Source organism: Pleurodeles waltl, chromosome 9 (genome assembly GCF_031143425.1).
Source record: "Pleurodeles waltl isolate 20211129_DDA chromosome 9, aPleWal1.hap1.20221129, whole genome shotgun sequence".
Taxonomy (NCBI): domain Eukaryota; kingdom Metazoa; phylum Chordata; class Amphibia; order Caudata; family Salamandridae; genus Pleurodeles; species Pleurodeles waltl.
The window spans coordinates 591,498,218-591,517,030 of NC_090448.1; positions in this window are offsets into that span (position 1 = coordinate 591,498,218).

Here is an 18,813-nt window from a genome sequence, read left to right on the forward strand (position 1 = left end):
AGCGGAGAGTGCAATGTTGCAGAGTAGAGTGTCAGTGCAGTGATGTAGAGTGGAGTAGAGTGGCACAGACACAGTGACGTACAGTACAGTGGTGCAGAGTAGAGGGCAGTGGCGTACAGTGCTGTTGTTTAGAGTGCATTGGCGCCCAGTGCAGTGGCATAGATTGGCATGGGGTAGAGTAGCATAGAGTGGAGTAGAGTGGCATACAATAGAGTGGCAGAGAGTGCAGTAATGCAGAGTGGTGCAGTGTCAAATAGTGCAAAGTAGACTCATAAGATAAATGTAGAGTCCCTGACATACACTCTAGTGCTGTGAGACTACAGACAAGTTGTGGGTACCTCACATCCTGACATTAGGTGTGAGACTGTCGACCACACCATCTGCCCTGCCTCTTTAATTTTTTTTTAGGTTGAAAGTCCATGGGCGGTTGGGGTGAGCCAGATGTTTTTGTTCAATTTTTTTAAACTAGCATAAGGTTAATTACCCTAATGTTTCCCAGGGGTTTTAAAATGGTCAGAAACAATCAACAAATTGCTGTCACTTTCTCTTCATAAAGAATGGGTAGATTTGGGTAGGGGGGATGGCCTTGCCGCAGTAGTGAAGGGCACTAATTTACTACCGAACAAGGACGTAATGTGACACCTGAATGTAACATACCAGGAGACAATCACAAAAAGACCACAGTGAATAAATAGTGCTATGTTAAAAAAGAGTGAATAAATGCACTGACAACATAGTGAGGCATGGCCTCTCTTGCGTAAAACTGATGTTTGTTGTTGAATTTTTGTCCTGAATTTTGACCCTTTGTCCTGAATTTTTGTCCTGAATTTTGACCCTTTGTCCTGAATGTTTTGCAGTCCTGTCCAGAATTTGCATCAATGCCAGGTGGTTACCCTAATCTGGGCCCCTGTGAAGATAATGGTATGAGTGAGGAATACAGAGTGCTAAGTGTGGGTAAAGTGAAATAAAACTCCCTCTTGGCAGGCTAAAACTAAATTTTATTCTGATTCCTCCAAGGGGTAGAGTAAAATAGTGTAAGGGGGTCAAAAACTTTACCTTGTGAGAAAAAGGTCAACATGTTTGTGGCTTATCTATGAGTCTTTCCTACAAAGCTGTTGAACATTCTTCAGGACCATCAATACATGCCACTGCTCAATAGACATGGACAATTATATAGGTGTACAGGATACAGGTTGGTGATGAAACACCAGATACAGGAGGTGACCCACAGCTTTGCATTTGCGGAGTCTACTGTCTTTCTCACCTAAAAACAGTGGCTGCTCGTCTGCTATGGTGGAGGAGCATTGCCCCCCCCGCCAACAGCCTCAAAAGTTAAAAAATAAAACAGGTTTATTATTGTTTTATTTTTCAGGTTCTAAGGGCCGTGCTGAGTCTTGGGAATGGGGGCATCGCGGTGCTCGGGTGGATGGGGAGTAGGATGCACTGCTATTAGTGCACATGTGGGTTTGGCCGGCCGTCTCAAGACAGCCAAACTGACATGCTCACTGAGTTGTCTCCAATCTAAGCTGCCTTGCCAGGTTGAAGGCAGCAGACACAGGGTCCCAGTCTCTCAGGGAGAGCAAAGCTAGGGCACTTAGGCCAATCCCAATGTTGCTTTCATACTGCAAGCAGCATGAGAGCAGTGCTTAAATTGGCGGCAGGGGAATTTGGGAGCCAGTGCTGCAGTGGAGAGGAGCAGAAGAGCGTTGACGTGGCAGACAAGTTTTTTATGTTTTTTGTGTTCGTCCATTCGTTGTGTTTTGTGTGTTCGTGTCATCCACCCTCCTGCGCCACCACTCAGCCCTGACAGCATCCGCTACTGCCAAAAAATTGTGCAAAATTATTTTAAACATGCGCATACAATAATGAAGTACTACACACTTGTGCCCAGAGTTACGAGGGCCTAGTGCCATTCTAAAGAGACATCAGCATCATTTTTTATATGCTAATGTGCCGTTAGATGGCCAAAAATGCTGTGCCATATTTACAAACTGGCGCAATGCTGAAACCCTTTGCACTACATTATGCCTGCACCAGGCATAATGTATGCAAAGGGGGCGGTCCCCCGTTAGGAGGGCCACAAAAATGGGGCAAACAAATCTAAGAGATTTCTTTGCGTCATTTTTTTTGGCACTTTTAACACCTGCTCTGAGTAAGCCTTAAAAGGAAGCTCCCATTAGTTACAATTGGCCTCTAGCTACTTTGCAGGATTAGCATTTAAAATTTTGGTGCTAATCCTGCAAAGTGCCAAACTAGCGCAATAAATTCTGACGCTAGTTCCCCAACTACCGCCATGGTGCGCCATATATTAAATATGGCGCACACATGGTGGCGTTAGGGGGCACTAAGGCGCGCAAGAAAAGTGGGGCTGCACTAAGTACAGCCCCACTTTTCATGAATATGCCCCTTGAAGTCTAATAAATTGTGTCCATAGTGTGGAAACGCTGGCATGCATAGGTAATATTGACTGTCACCAGTGTCATGCTAAGAACTGAGGTAAGTCTTACCCTTCAGCTGTATGGTACTTTACTGCAACTCAAACCTAAATGTGAGGCCTCCCATGTGGCAGTGCTACATGCAAGTGAAAATGAGAGAGAAAAAGGAAGTTAAGTGGTACTTGTTTTTTTCATACAAAATAATTGAATCAGCTATTATCCTATTACAAAAGTCACCCAATGTACTTTATTCCATACAGAGGTAGCCTAACAATGTGTGAAAACTAAAAGCACACTTTAGTTGTGTCATGTGTATACATTGGTAACTTTTCACCCAAGCGTTACTCAAAGAATTCGGCACGAAAGGGTCTTGACCATGGCAGTATTTTAGAATTTAGAAGTGTATTTAAATAATAAAGTTGTTAGAAATGGGGTCTTTGGTTGGCAGTCAGGTTACCCCCTGTCCAAGCAAGGACCCTCACGCTAGTCAGGGTCAGTCACACACAATTCAAATCATCCTGTGCCCACCCTCTCGTAGCTTGGCACTGAGAAGTCAGGCTTAACTTAGAAGGCAATGTGTAAAGTATTTGTGCAATAAATCATACAATAACACCATATAGCACCACAAAATACACCACACAGAGTTTAGAAAAATACATAATATTTATCTCATAAGATGCAGGTCAAAATGATTAAAATGCAATAAGTATATGTTGAGATATCACTGAAAAGTTCTATAAAGTGTCTTAAGTCTTTTTAAAAGCAAAGTCTCTTTCAAGCACAATGTAACTACTTCGCGTGAAAAATCCCCGCAAAGAACTGCAGAGGAGGAGATGCGTGGAAACAAAGGGGAGTGCGTCAATTTCTCGGAGCGCACGTGGAGATGTATCATTTAGTTTTTATGCAGGGACGGCTGTGTGTTGATTTCCGGCACTCAGTCATTTGTCCTCTTCGGGTTGCGGGGTTTTCAGACTCCCCGGGAACGATGCGTGGATTTTCTGCACTGGTAGGATAAAGTCACAGGAGCTGCGTTGGTTCGGTGGGAGTTGCATCGAATTGTCTACCACACAGCAGATGCTGTGTTGATTCTTCTCTGGAAGTCAGGCTGTGTCGCTCCGGTTCAGCTGTGCATCGGTCCGGTGGGCCGTGCGTCGAATTTCCGGTTGCTACGCTGGCGCTGCCTCAATCTTCTAGTTGCAAAGTCAGGCTGCGTCTTTCCGGATCGGCGTGCGGTGAAATTTTCACCGCGGTTAGGCTGTGCATCATTTCTGGCAGGCTGTTCGTAAGAATCCTTCTTATAGATATAAAGGTGGTCATTACAACCCTGGCGGTCGGTGTTAAAGCGGTGGTAAGACTGCCAACAGGCTGGCGGTAAAAAAAATGGAATTACGAGCGTGGTGGAAACCGCCAACATAGACAGCCACTTTAACACTCCAACCACCACGGCGGTGCAAACAAACACAGCGGTGGTCACCGCCAACAGACAGGCGGAGGACAATGTACTGCCCACAGAATTACAACCCACCAATCAGCCACCTTTTCCAGGGAGGATTCACCGCGAACAAAAACACAGCAGAAACAGGACTTCGAAGGGAAAACGCTCACCTCTGCACACCCCACAAGGAACCATGACGCCATGGAACCAGAGCTCCAGATTTTTCCAGTCTTTATCTTCCTGCTCCTCTACCAGGAGCACGAATGCCGGCGGCGAAGACCACGGTGAGTACTGCACCTACGACACAGGCGAGGGGGGAGGGAAAAAACAGTGACACACATGCATCACCCCCACCCCCACCCTCACCCACTACAACACATACGCTAATACATCATGATACATCACAATTACACCCCCAAACCCCCTGGAAGAATGCAAGGACAAAAGGAAATGAGTCGAATGATTGTGATATATTCAATTACATACATCCAAATTATTTACATATATATAGATTTATACTGTATACAATTAAATACACCAAGAACACAAGTCCAAGGGAGTCCACCATCATAGTCCGTGGATCACTGGGCCCAAAAGGCATGGGCGAGGCACACACAAGATACCCGAACAAGACGGAGAGAACACTGCAGGGGCATCAGATAGAAATAAAACAGGCACCTCAGGGGGAAGGGAAAGGGTGGGCACCTCAGCCGGTTGAGTGCATGACACCAAATCCACGAGGGGGCCCATGCCCACTGTTCAATCCTGGGGAGTGCAAAGCCACGGTCTCCCAAGTCTCTACAGTGGGTGGTTTGCCCACTGCCATATCCTGGGGAGTGCAAAGCCACAGTCTCTCAAGTCTCTCCAGTGGGTGGGTTGCCCACTGCTATATCCTGGGGAGTGCAAAGCCACAGTCTCTCACGTCTCTACAGTGGGTGGTTTGCCCACTGCTATATCCTGGGGAGTGCAAAGCCACAGCCTCTCAAGTGGATGCCAATCTCCACTGGTCCTGGAGGGGGCTTTGTGCCCAGAGTGCTTCATCCTGCCAAGGACTGAGGTAGTGGATGTCAATCTCCACTGGTTCTGGAGGGGGCTTTGTGCCCAGAGTGCTTCATCCTCCCAAGGACTGAGGTAGTGGATATATTTCTCCCCTGGTTCTGGAGGGGGCTTTGTGCCCAGAGTGCTTCATCCTGCCAAGGACTGAGGTAGTGGATGTCAATCTCCACTGGTTCTGCAGGGGGCTTTGTGCCAAGAGTGCTTCATCCTGCCAAGGACTGAGGTAGTGGATAACAGTCTCCACTGGTTCTAGAAGGGGCTTTGTGCCCAGAGTGCTTCATCCTGCTCGTGGCGGCCTCAGTAGCGTCAGAGCTTTTGGCGCTCATGGGCCTGCGGTGCTTGTGGCGGCGGTGCCCTTGGCAGCGGTTCAGCTGCTGGCGGTCCTGTCTATGGCAGTGGGGCTGTTGGCGGTCGCCTCCTGGGCAACGGGGCTGCTGCTGGCGGTCCTGTCTGTGGCAGTGGGGCTGCTGGCGGTCGCCTCCTGGGCAACAGGGCTGCTGCTGGCGGTCCTGTCTGTGGCAGTGGGCTGCTGGCGGTTGCCTCCTGGGCAACGGGGCTGCTGCTGGCGTTGTTGTCTGTGGCAGTGGGGTTGCTGGCGGTCGCCTCCTGGGCAGCGGGGCTGCTGCTGGAGGTCCTGTCTGGGGCAGTGTGTCTGCTGGCGGTGGCATCCGGGGCAACGGGGCTGCTGCTGGCAGTCCTGTCTGGGGCAGTGTGCATGCTGGCGGTCTCCTCCTGGGCAGTGGGGCTGCTGCTGGCTGTCCTGTCTGGGGCAGTGGAACTGATGGCGGTCGCCTCCTGGGCAGCGGGGCTGTTGCTGGCGGTCCTCTCTGGGGCAGTGGGGCTGCTGGCGGTCGCCTCCTGGGCAACGGGGCTGCTGATGGCGGTCCTGTCTGTGGCAGTGTGTCTGCTGGCGGTCGCCACCAGGGCACCGGGGCTACTGCTGGCGGTCCTGTCTGGGGCAGTGGCGCTGCTGGCGGTCGCCTCCCGGGCAGCGGGGCTGATGGCGGTCTTCTCTGCTGTGCTGATCTTCCCAGATTTGCTGTTTTTTCTTGTGCCCCTTCCCCACCTTGGAAGGTGTTGCAGAGGACTCCATAATCCCAACTGTACCCCTGGGAGCGGCTTTGGTGGCTGGTGTCTTCCCCCTCTACCGCCGGGCACCAGCCAACTTTGATGCTTGACAGGTGGGGGACTGTCCGTGCTGTGGCTCCTTGCAACACTGCCTGCCCTGCTGCCTGGTGCACTCCATAATCCTGTGACTACTGGCACCACTGGTCCCGCTGATGTTGTGGCTGAGGTGCTAGGTTGGGACCTGGAGAGTCGGGCCCTAGGAGACTGACGGGGTGGGGGAGGTAAGGGAAAGAGGTCAGGGTTGGACAGGAAAAGTTTCTTAGGAACACTGGGACGGGTAGATGGAGGGAGTTTGGGAGTGGAGGAAGAGGTAGTGGTCGTAGGAGGTGTACATTTTCTGACTTTGGGTGAAGGTACATGGGCTGGAGGCTGTCGTGAAGTGGATGGCTGTTGGGTGGGTGTGTGGCTGCGTTTGTGTACCTTGGGAGGTGGCCTCACAGACACACTGGGAGAGGACACAGGGGACGTGTGAATGTGAGTGAGGGTGGTGACTGCACGTGAGCGGGGTGTGGTGGTGGGTGTGCTGGTGATGGACGTAGTGGCTGAAGATGTAGTGCATGCAGGTGTGAGTGGAGACGAGACAGGGAGGGATGAGGGAGACGAGGAGGAGGGGGACACAGTGGAGGCAGTGGATGTTGGTATATCTGCATGTGTTTGATGCTTGCGTGAGTGCCTGTGGGATGTGTGGTGCTTATGTTTGCCTGAGCTTCCTTTGTGTGTTGAGGTGTGTGCATGCTGGTCTGATGGTGTGCTTGGGATAGGCTGAGGTACAGGGGTGTGGGTCTGGGTGGAGGAAGTTGGAGGGGGGAGGCTAGAGACAGGGACAATGGCTGCCATCAGTGCTGAGGCCAGAGTCTTAAAAGCTTGCTGAAGGGCTGCCTGACCAGAATGAATGACCTCCAGGAATGCATTGGTTTGGTGCAACTTCCTCTCTACACCCTGGATGGCATTCAAAATGGTAGACTGCCCAACAGTGAGGGACCTGAGGAGGTCAATGGCCTCCTCATTGAGGGCAGCAGGGGTGACAGGGGCAGGAGCTGAGGTGCCTGGGGTGAAGGTGATGCCCACCTTCCTGGGTGAGCGGGCACGGGGCAAACGCTGAGGGGCTGCTGGGAGGGCGGTGCTGGAGGGGGGGTGGCAGCTGTACCTGTAGATGCGGGGGGCACAGATGGGCCCGCAACCACAAGGGAGCTCCCATCAGAAGAGGAGTCCGTATCGCTGGTGTCAGCTCCTGTTGCCGCAGTGGAGTTCCCTCGCCCTCCGTCCCACTGGTGAATTCGGAGTCCGTAGTCTCACCCTCCAGGGCCATGTGGGATGCAGCTCCCTCCTGCTCCGGTGCCACTGCTCCTCTGCCTGATGATGCTAATGCACACAAGTACAGGGAGACCACCAAAAGGGGGGGGGACAGAAGAAAGACATGTTGAGGGCATGCAATACTGCTACCATTGGCGGACACGACAGACACAGAAGCCCCCTGCACTACGCCGCAAACTTGGGGTCCACTATTCAATCCCTGGGACATGGCTTACAAGGCTATGGCCGATTTCTGCACACATGGATGTCACAGGAGCCTGACTAGGTGTAGTTGGCACTGTACCCAGGTGGGGTGGGGTGCCACAGGGTCTGCCTGAAAAAGGGGACTTAACTAGCAAACTTGCCCTGGCCTAGGGGAACCCACAGCCCACCTCCCCCACCCAAACACCTACAATGCGCGCTGAATCAGCTGAATGAGAGTGTACTCACCCCCTTGTTGCTGCTGTGATGCCCTCAAGCGCCCATCCAACTCCGGGTACGCCACCGCCAGGATCCTGAACATCAGGGGGGTCGTGGTGCGACGGGCACCCCTCCCACGTTGGGAAGCCATCCCCAGCTGGGCCTCCGCCGTCTTCTTGCTCCAGCGGCAAATGTGCTCCCATCTTTTCTGGCAGTGGGTGCTCCGTCTGTGATAGACTCCCAGGGTCCGGATGTCCTTGGCGATGGCACGCCAAATATCCTTCTTCTGGTGGGTGCTGACCTACAGGAATTGTACAGGGGAAAAAGAGAAGTTATTACCAACTGCACCGTCACAGTCATTGGCCTGCATCCCTACCCTTGCCATGTGGCACATGCACTCACCATCGTTTCATGCACGCCTCAGTCCCCCCCCCCCTTTCTTTCATCCACACCACTCCACACAGGCATTGCCCATACAGCATGCTCCCAATGTACTTACCTGGCTGTCTGGAGGACCGTAGAGTAGCGTGTACTGGGGGAGGACCCCATCCACGAGTTTCTCCAACTCCTCCGTGCTGAAGGCAGGGGCCCTTTCCCCAGACGCACGAGCCATTGTCTCTTCCAGACTGAGGTCACAGCAGCACTTGCAGGGTAGGTCCTCTCCTGTCGAAGATCAGGTATCGAGTGATTGAACAGATAGAAAATGGTGGTTACGTCCATTGCGGTGCGTACCGTCACCGCCGTCGTACATCGTCATTGGCTCCTGTGACCCATAGGGCCCAATGTTAACCAATGCAGAATTGCCCGCGGTCTTAGACCGCCTACCGCTACAGTGTACAATGCTAGCGCAGTTACCTCATATCCCATTGTCCCACTTTACAGGTCAGGCAGCCACCATTTCAGGGGCCCACATGGCTTTATTTTTAACTGCGTCACATATACCTAGGCCTTGGCTCAACACTCATACAGACAAATTTCAGTTTATGAATAGTTTTCTGAGTAAGCTGTGTTTACGTACCTCAGAGTTGGTTGACTCTGTGCTCACTGTTCTCCTCCATAGGTACCGTCCGCTGGGGCATGTGAGGAGATGGCGGCATCCTCCGGTATACAGACCACTGGTGGACCTGTCGACAATGGAGGAAAGACATGTGATCATCACCTACAGGCTTGATCGTGCTACAATCTTGGAACTGTGTGCCCAGTTGGAGGCAGACCTTATGTCATCTATCCACCATCCCACAGGAATCCCCCCTCAAGTGCAGGTGCTGTCAGTACTCCATTTCCTTGCAAGTGGGTCATTTCAAACAACAGTGGACATAGCATCAGGGATGTCCCAGCCTATGTTTTCCAACACGTTGTCCAGAGTGTTGCCTGCCCTACTGAAACACATGCGTAGCTACATCGTTTTCCCTCAGGTGGAGGATTTGCCTACAGTGAAAGGTGACTTCTATGCCCTGGGACATATCCCCAACATCATAGGTGCCATTGATGGGACACATGTGGCCTTGGTCTCCCCCGCAGCAGAGAACAGGTGTACAGAAACCGGAAGAGTTACCATTCGATGAATATGCAGATGGTGCGTTTGGCAGACCAGTACATCTCCCATGTTAATGCCAAATTCCCTGGCTCAGTGCATGACGCTTACATCCTGCGGAATAGCAGCATCCCTTATGTGATGGGGCAACTCCAGAGGCACCATGTGTGGCTACTAGGTGAGCACCTGGAACCAAATCAGTGGGAATAGTTGTCTGGGTCTGGGGATATCCCTAAGAGTTAGTGTGTGTCTAACGGTTGTCCCTCACCATTTGCAGGTGACTCTGGTTACCCCAACCTGTCATGGCTACTGACCCCAGTGAGGAATCCCAGGACAAGGGCAGAGGAATGCTACAATGAGGCCATTGGGCGAACTAGGAGGATTATAGAGGACCTTCAGCCTCCTGAAGTCCAGGTTCCGGTGCCTACATATGACAGGTGGTTCCCTATTCTACTCACCAAAGAAGGTGTGCCAGATCATCGTGGCCTGCTGTATGCTTCACAACTTGGCTTTGCGACGACAGGTGCCTTTTCTGCAGGAGGATGGTCCAGATGGAGGTGTTGTGGCAGCTATGGAGCCTGTGGACAGTGAAGACGAGGAAGCAGAAGAAGAGGACATCGACAACAGGAACTCGGTGATCCTGCAATACTTCCAGTGAGACACAGGTAAGAAGACAAACCTGCCTGCTACATGTACTTTAACACTACTACCTCTCTACTGTCTGTCCTTTTCACCCAGTGTATGGTCACTGAGTTTTTACTTTCCCTTACTATTTCACAGATGTGTGTCCCACTGTGTGACATCTGCTTTGTTTCCTCGTGGACTAGAGCTGTGTGACATAGGTATGTTGACATTACATTTGAAAGAGCATTTTGTCACTGTAATTGCTAATACCCTAATTCGAAATCACAGACAGACTCCAGATTGTTTTGTGCTTTAAGGGTGTTTATTTAAGTGCTCAATATTGGAGGAGGTTGTAAAATGGTGAGGGGTGATGGTGGAGGAATGTCCATGGCAGAGTCCAATCTATTAGTCTCACAGGTGCATTGTCCAAAGGGGCATAGGAAGTGGAGCTGGGGCAGTTTGAGGATGGACAAGGTGACAAGGTGGGACAAAAGGATGACAATCAGGGTTATCTCATTTCTTGGCGGGGGTCTTGGTATCGTTCTCTGACTTTGTCCTGGATCTCAGGGACCGTTTGCGGGTTGGTTCTCCATCTGCAGGGGGTGGGGTGCTGGTGTGGTGGTCCTGTGGGGGTGCCTCCTGTCCTCTAGCGCCGGCGGAGGTGGTGGGCAGTTCATCGTCCAGGCTAGTATCAGGGGCCCCTTGTTGTGCCACATTGCCCCTCCTGGTGTTGAGGACTTCCTTCAGCACTCCTACAATGGTGCCCAGGGTGGAATTGATGGATTTGAGTTCCTCCCTGAAGCCCAAATACTGTTCCTCCTGCAGCTGCTGGGTCTCCTGAAACTCGGCCAGTACCGTTGCCATTGTCTCCTGGGAATGACAGTAGGCTCCCATGATGTTGGAGAGGGCCTCGTGGAGAGTGGGTTCCCTGGGCCTGTCCTCGCCCTGTCTCACAGCAGCCCTGCCAGTTCCCCTGTTTCCCTGGACCTCTGTCCCCTGAACCATGTGCCCACTGCCACTGCCCCAGGTCCCTGTTGTTGTTGGGGTGGTGGGTCAGCCTGGGTTCCCTGTAGTGGTGGACACACTGCTGATTGACATGTCCTGGGGACAGAGGTATGGGCCCGCTGGGTGGGTGCTGTGCTGGTGTTTCCAGAGGGGGGAAGCTCTGTGGTGGCCTGTGACTGTGTGAGGGGAACCGACTGTCCCGAGGTCCCAGATGGGACAAGCTGGTCGTCTAGATCCAGTTGGACAGAGCTGCTGTCATCACTGTGGGCCTCTTCTGTTGCTGGTGTGGACATGTCTGGACCCTCCTGTCCGGTGACGTTGGGTAGGGGTCCTGCAGGGGTGTAAAAGCATCATTATTGCATCTGTGTGTGCCATGGTGTGCAATGGGTGGTTGACCGTGTACCCCAGTGCTTGCATTCCTGTGTGGGACCTTGTGTGATGATGGTTTAGGGGGGTGTATGGGTATGTGCAGTGGCTATGGTTTGGTGATGGGTGTCCATACTTTGTTGTTGCATGGAGGGCTAGGTGTTGGGATGGGTGGTTTGTGACATTGGGACATTTGTGAGGAGTTGGAGTGATGGGGGTGAGGGTGAGGGTGGGGGTATGTGATGGCATGCAGGTAGGATGGGGGATATAGTGTTAAAGATTTGACTTCCCAGAGTCCATTCCTCCAGCTTAGGGCTAAGATTCTGCAAACATTAATGACAGGAACAATGCATGGGAACCAAGATGATAATGTACCACCAATAGGAAGTCAGCAATGTCACATTACAACTGGCACAACACAGACACACTAATTTTCCAATATGTCATTGCAGAGGACGATGGCTGTCCTGTGGATCTGCCTGTCCTGGACTACCCTGATGACCAGGATGACCAGTTGCCAACCATCAGCCAGGAAACCCTCCAAGATGTCCTGGGAACCATCCAGAGACCACCTCCAGTCGCAAGGAGGAGCATTCATGTAGCAGCCATCCCAGAGGACCCACCCGCCACCCCAATAGTACGACCTGCCAGCTCAAACACAGCTGAGGACTCTGATGACACAGGTACCACCGTAGTGGGAGTACAGCGGGAGCTGGCAAAGGAGGTGCTGGTGGGGATGCAAACTATGGCAGCCAGCCTTGAGGGGATGCGCATGTGCATGATGACGTCCACAGAACAGCTAGCAGCTAAACACGTCACACAATTCCTACTGCATGGAGTCCAACAGTGGGTGAGGGACCTAACCACTGTCGTGAGGGAGTTGCCACAACACCTGCCCTCCCAATCTTGCTGCTGCATGCATGACAACAAGCAGGACTCCATGCAGCGGGAACTGGCCTCCCTCAGGGCAGACATGACTACCTACTACAGGAATGTTGCTGCCATGCTCAATAATCAACAGCTCCTCCTTGCTGCAGTGATACCATATGTAGTTCCACAGATGGCAACTGCTGGGAATTTGGTGTCCACTTCTCCAACCACTGAAGTGTGTGTGGCCCCCTCAAGCCCACCACCACCATCAAGGGCAGAGGAGACAACACACATATCAGAGGATGAAGCACCAGCCCATGCCACATGGGCAGTGATTTCCCTTTGCCCTGTGCTTGACAACATGTCAGTGTTGCTACAGTTGGTGACATGCACTCTTCACCAACACAATGTTAGCCTTTTGACTATGGACTTCAATTGTCTCTTACTACTCTATTGGCAATTCATGTTCCCCTGCACTGAATGACACTTCACCTCAGCATGTCCAATGACATATCCCTCAAGCTTGCACTTGTGTTGCATCGCAATAGAATGCTTTACACTTATGGGGTCACAGACCTGGACTATGTAAATATAGCACTTCAGCACTTTAAAATAAACAGCACCTACACACCCACTTTGTCTCTGTGTAATGTGACACATCTACTTTGCTGGAGATTTGTGATGCGTGTAACATGTCTATGGTCACAGAGGGTCAATACCAGAATGCAGAAATAATGTGGCAGATATCTACGCACAAAGTATCTACAAGATGAAAATCAATGCTGGGCACATCCCCTATATGCAAGTCACTGTGTATGTGACATTGGCTTTAAAACATACATGCCTCACCCACAACATGCAGCAGGCATGGCTGTGTAAGAGTGCTCGGCCAATAACGTCAGCTGGGAGTACAAGTAAACCGCAATGGCATGAAATTTGTATACTTGATCACATCTGAAATTGGCACTACTCAGTTTAGCAGTGTTGACATGAAGTTCAGGCTGCAAGCAGACGTCCCACAGTGCCCAACAACACAACACAGAATCGAAACAATTAGAGCTTAAAAAGCACACCTACCTGTCCAATACATATGAACCATAGTCACATTGAGTGGTGGGTGCGATGGATGGCAGATGGATTTAGATTTAGATTTGTTGTAGCTGTCAATGTGACAGCTCAGTTGGAAGTGGGAATTAACATGTCAAGAGAGGGATGTGGATGCAGGATGGAATTCACAGGCCAACAGACAATTGGCACTGTCCACTAATGAAAATACCCAGAGCCCCAAGCATATGACACATGCAGTAAGGGAGTACCTACATTTTTAATAACTATGTAGCGAACATAACTTAAAACGTTGCAACACACCTATACTGACCTAATCCATAATAACTATACATTACCCACAACTGGCCCTAACTACCCTATGCTAACCTTACTTACCACATTTAAAAACACACTCTAAACATTTGCCCCCCACCCCTCTTATATGACGAAACACATGCAGGACAACATATACTAACCTAAACATATACTACCTAATACAAACAAATATATATTTTTTTATTTTAATTTTTAATTTTTAATTAAAAAAAATGTAAATACACAAAAGCCCCAACATTAACCACCACCCACCCACCCACAAACTATCATGAGGTAATATGAACAACCACCCTCCAAACCTACTTATCCAATCTAAACAACTACCCTACTCTAACCTATCACTTACCCCCTTAAACCCACTACAAAAACAGAATGAGGAATGTGGAGGGAGGGGACTGAACTAGGGGTGAGAGGAGGCAAGAGTTCACAGGTTGGCCCTCCTCAGTGTCTTTTTAATTGCCTTCAGTCTCTGTGTGTTTTTGTCTGCATCCTTCTGAATGCTGTCCAACTTTTTTAGCACCTTCTTCATGTCCCACTGGAGCTCTCCTATTGAGAGCCTGTCCATTGCAGCAGGTGTGGTACTCTACAGTGCAGAGGTTGATGGTGCAGCAGGTGTGGCGGTCTGTGGTGCAGAGGTTGATGGTGCAGCAGGTGGGGCAGATGTGAGGATGGCAGCTGAGGTACTGTGTTGTAGTTGTGGTGGTGGCTACAACCTTTGTGTCCAATGCTGGTCCCCCTTGGCTGAAAGCCCACTATTCCCCTGTGGCTTGCTCTCTTTGATAGCGTTGTGCCATCTTTCGGTACCCAGACTCCACACCCAAGATGTGTCGGTATCCCACTGCCCGCTTCTGGAAAGCCTTGATTTCCGCAACATCCATGTTGGCAGCTGTAAAAATGAGACAGGCAACTATCAGTGTCATCATTGTGTGATGCATGTACAGATGATAATCTAACACACTGCCTCGATATGCACATGCAGTCCAAATCACAGTTTAGATAATACAATATCCCTGATGAATGTAATGGCCATGCTGCCTATCCATCATGTCTTTTACACCACAGCAAAGCACAACAAGAGTTGGACCATATTGTCGCGTGGGCTCTCATTATCCTAAATGAGACTACTGGATTTCTAGGCAGCAGGATCGATAACGGTGTGGGGGACTGAGTCTGACCCACGTGTAAGGAACTCTGTCACCCTAAATCCGGTTGTTGCTCCGGCTAACTAGCAGTGCCTCATTTCTCCCACGGGGAAGAAATGATTGGGCAGCCGAGCGCATGACATCTTTGGAACTTCTCAGGGAAGTCGTGGTCACTCAGATCCAAACCAACTCTCTCATTCACAATATGGTCTCATATACAAATGACAAAGACAGTATAAGTTTTATATAATGTTTTAATAAAACAACTGTATTTTAGATATTAAGGCGTGAGCCGCAATAACCAGAACAATACAACATAGTAGGATTGATATAGTAACCAGGAGAGTAAAACATAGAAATAAAGCTATCATAATTCCTAACCGTTTCTACTCTCCCTCTGCTTGTTCTATTTAGAGCACAGCATTTAAGCTTTCAGCTTGCCTTTCTGTATCACTAGGGAGACGGACCCACTCATACCTGAGCAAAGGCCTGTGATCTGGTTCAGCATCTGCAACGAGGCAGTCAGCGTCTAGATGTGGTTCCCTGGTCGGAATCTCCCTCTTGCATGTATTGGGACAAGGAAGTGATTTTATAACTAACATGTCATCGTGATCACAAAATGTTCCTACGCAGGAATGGCAAGTCTAGACTCCTACCACGTCTATCGGCAATGTACCAGACTGTATCCTTGACTAAAGCACAGAGTGAATATGTTATGAAGAACTCCAGTGCTGAAGCAGGCAAAACAGTGTGATATGAATAAAAAACAACACCGTAGAACTGGCTATTCTGTAAAATAACAGTACGAAGCCTAATAGAAAGCATTTAGAGTAAAGTGCACAGAGGCTCTAAGCTGTTAGCAAATGAATAAAATATATTTAGGGCAAAGTGCACAGAGGCCTAAGGCCTGAAGCTAATGCGCAAAATATACGGAAAACTGACCACACTACACCCTCCCCTTGTCGGTAGCAAGTGGTTCCAACAACATAAAAAATAAAAAAAACATGACCTAAATTTAAACCCAACATTTCGACAAGATGAGAAGACAACAAAGTCATAAATTTAGGAAACATGTGACGATAGAGCGAATTGCAATATAGTGTCAATTTAGTCGGGAGAGAGAGAAAAAAAAAATCCAATTGTCAGACAGAAGCAATAGAACGTAGAAGCTCCTCCACTTCGAGATAGGTCAATATCGGAAGATCCACGCCACAAAGTACCATGGAGCAGGTGTGTTCCAAAGCCCCAAAACCATTCAGGGCGGCACCCCGTGTAGCGCCAAGGAAAGAGACAAAACCATCTTCCTCCAGGAAGGGAATCTCATAATCCGCTTCACGAAGCAAACGCAACCGTAGTGCACAAGTCTGGGAATGAGCCCTAATCGGGAACATCAACAGATCAAGATCAACCACTGGAGAGCGCTGCAGCGAGAGACAGAAAGCCAGTGCATGTTCAAACGAGCACCAAAGGCATCGAAACACGGGTTGCACACAATCCAAAACCGGTCGGAACGACAAAGACCAGTCACACTCCAGATGAGCCAGGAGTGTTGCTCCAAAACGCTGCATCATGCGTTCACGACACAGCTGTGCTGACGGGAGCAGCAATACAGGATCTCGTTGCGGCGGGACAGCCATTGCGAAAAAATAGCAACAACAGCAAAACTCCAGCCAATAAAGCCAAAGTAATCGGGAAACCCCCAAAAATGCTTCCGAAAATAGAGTGTATAGCCGAAGGTATCAAACCGAATATGGAAGAGAAGGTGTGAACGAAACCAACACCAACGGCTTTGAAAAAATGAGCAATACCAGCAGTGCTGGATGCATTAAATATACGTCCCACAAGTTCACCGAAGTGACTCGGAAAGTTAGTATTCAAAAGGGACTGCATCTCCGCCGATGACCTTGCCACTTGAAGTGCGTAGGTCTCGCTAGCAGATGTAAGGGCCACATGCTTTTGAAACAATAAAGCTTTCAGCCGACTCAACTTGTCGAAATCAACCTTGGAAGTAGCAATATGAGGCCAGATGTCCGCTACCTCCCTAAATTCAGTAGGGGGAAACAACACATTCCCGCAGCACGTAACAGCCTTGTTGACGACAACGACGTAAACTATTCCGGCACGCATGCCACAGCAGCGTTCGCTGTTAAGAACAATGTACCTGCCGTTAGAAAGCACCTGGAAAGTGTTTTTAATTACCGGTACTGGAACTCCCTTCAGATAACAAGCTAAGTTAGCAATCGAAGCATTACACGCTCCGTGCAAGGACAGCTGTTTACAAACCATGGAATGGCTAACAGAAGCTTCGCATTCGCTACCGCTAAGAAAAACTTCCCGCAAACCATTAACACATCTGTACTGAAAAGGAAGTTCCCACACCTTGTGTATGTAACTGTCACCCAATAGTTCATATCTACCCACCGGAATGTGCTTCAAACAAGAAGTAAATTGCAGAGTGGAGATAGGCAAATTAATAACCCCATGAATCAACCACTCAGCTGACGGAATCTCAGCCACCGTAAAAGGCAGTTTCTCCAACTTTTCAATATTTAACATAACATACGTCGCTTCCTTCTTAGCCATCAATTGTTGTTGACGAGTTAAATTAAAGGAGATAAAGATCTCTCTGGCACGAATGTGCTGCCATGGAACGCGACCCGCCTTCAAGGTCTGAAGAGTCCAACCCAGCTGCATGATAGATCGTGTCTGACTCTGCCCATGATATAAAGAAGACATGTCTGATTTTATAATGTCAATAGCAGAAGAGACAATGCTGTCAATCGTGTAAACACGGTCAGAAAGGGTATGCATGCCATTATCAACAACAGACAAAGTCTGCAGCAGATTTTCTTGATCAATCTGTCTTAACCGGGCTGCAGCCTCCTGCTGGGAAAGTTTCCAAAACTCATTATACACTTCGTATAAGAACCTTTTTCTCCGGGGCACCTTGGGACCTGATAAGAAATCTTGTAAATCAGTACCATTAGACAGTAACTTGAGGTGTGACTTAACTGCACCCAGCGTGGAGTACTTCAACCATTGTTGACAAAGTTTCCCCACACTCTATGTAGTTATTATATCAGCATGTTCTGGTGAAATGTAACGAGGGTCTGCCCTACTAGTCCTGAACCCCCAGAAGAGGTAACAAAAAGTTGATGACACTGATTAGTGTCTACAGGCCACAATAACCACCCGCCCGGATGTAACGATGAAGCGTTAAGCGTACCATTCTGGACCCAATGCGTAAATTCACTAAAAGTAGCATTCACATAGTGCTGCCAGTTATTTAATTTCGAAGGGACAGGTATACTAGGCAAAGTCAATTCTCTAATCGACGCCAAGCCCAAACAACTAGTCTGTTGTACTGTGTCATTGAGGAAAATCATTTGCACAGGGATAATGCATGCTCGAAATAATGTATCTCTGCCTTGCATCTGCCAATTTTTCGTACCCCAAACACTTTTCAAGTCAACAGTCTTCAACCAGTATTCATATCCTTCGACCGAAAGTTTAGATACAAACAAATTAGAATACAATAATTTAGTATTGGTCAACAAAATGTGCTTATTAGAATACAGTGTCACTTTAAAATAGTAAGACTTAGCATTTCGCTGATCATGCCCAGAAAAATATGCAAATTTATCATTATACGTTTTCGAACTCCCTTGTGGAGGAGTCGAGCAATGTTCCCATTGTACATAATTAAAGATGGACTTAGGGCTACTCGCTTTGTGAATAAAGTGGTGTCCATAATAGGTGTAGCAAAACATATCACCATGATTATCTCTAAATTGGTAAGCATCTTCATCGTCATAGACAGTATAATATTGCAAATCTTTTAGCATAGCATCTACTGTCTTCACATCGCAATCATCAGAAACAATGCCTGGAATAACAATATCATTCATTGATAATTTAAGAACATACGGTATTTGAATCAATTCAGTGGGACCATATATATCAAACATTACTTTATCCCACACAATCCCATCCGGAATTGGTATTGCAGAAATGTTCACATTGGATAAGTCTCTTCGAACCATATGAGATGAAAAATGTGGTCTCAACACAGTCTCCACGTGCTCAATGTCTGATCGATCAGGAAGAAAATGACCATGTATT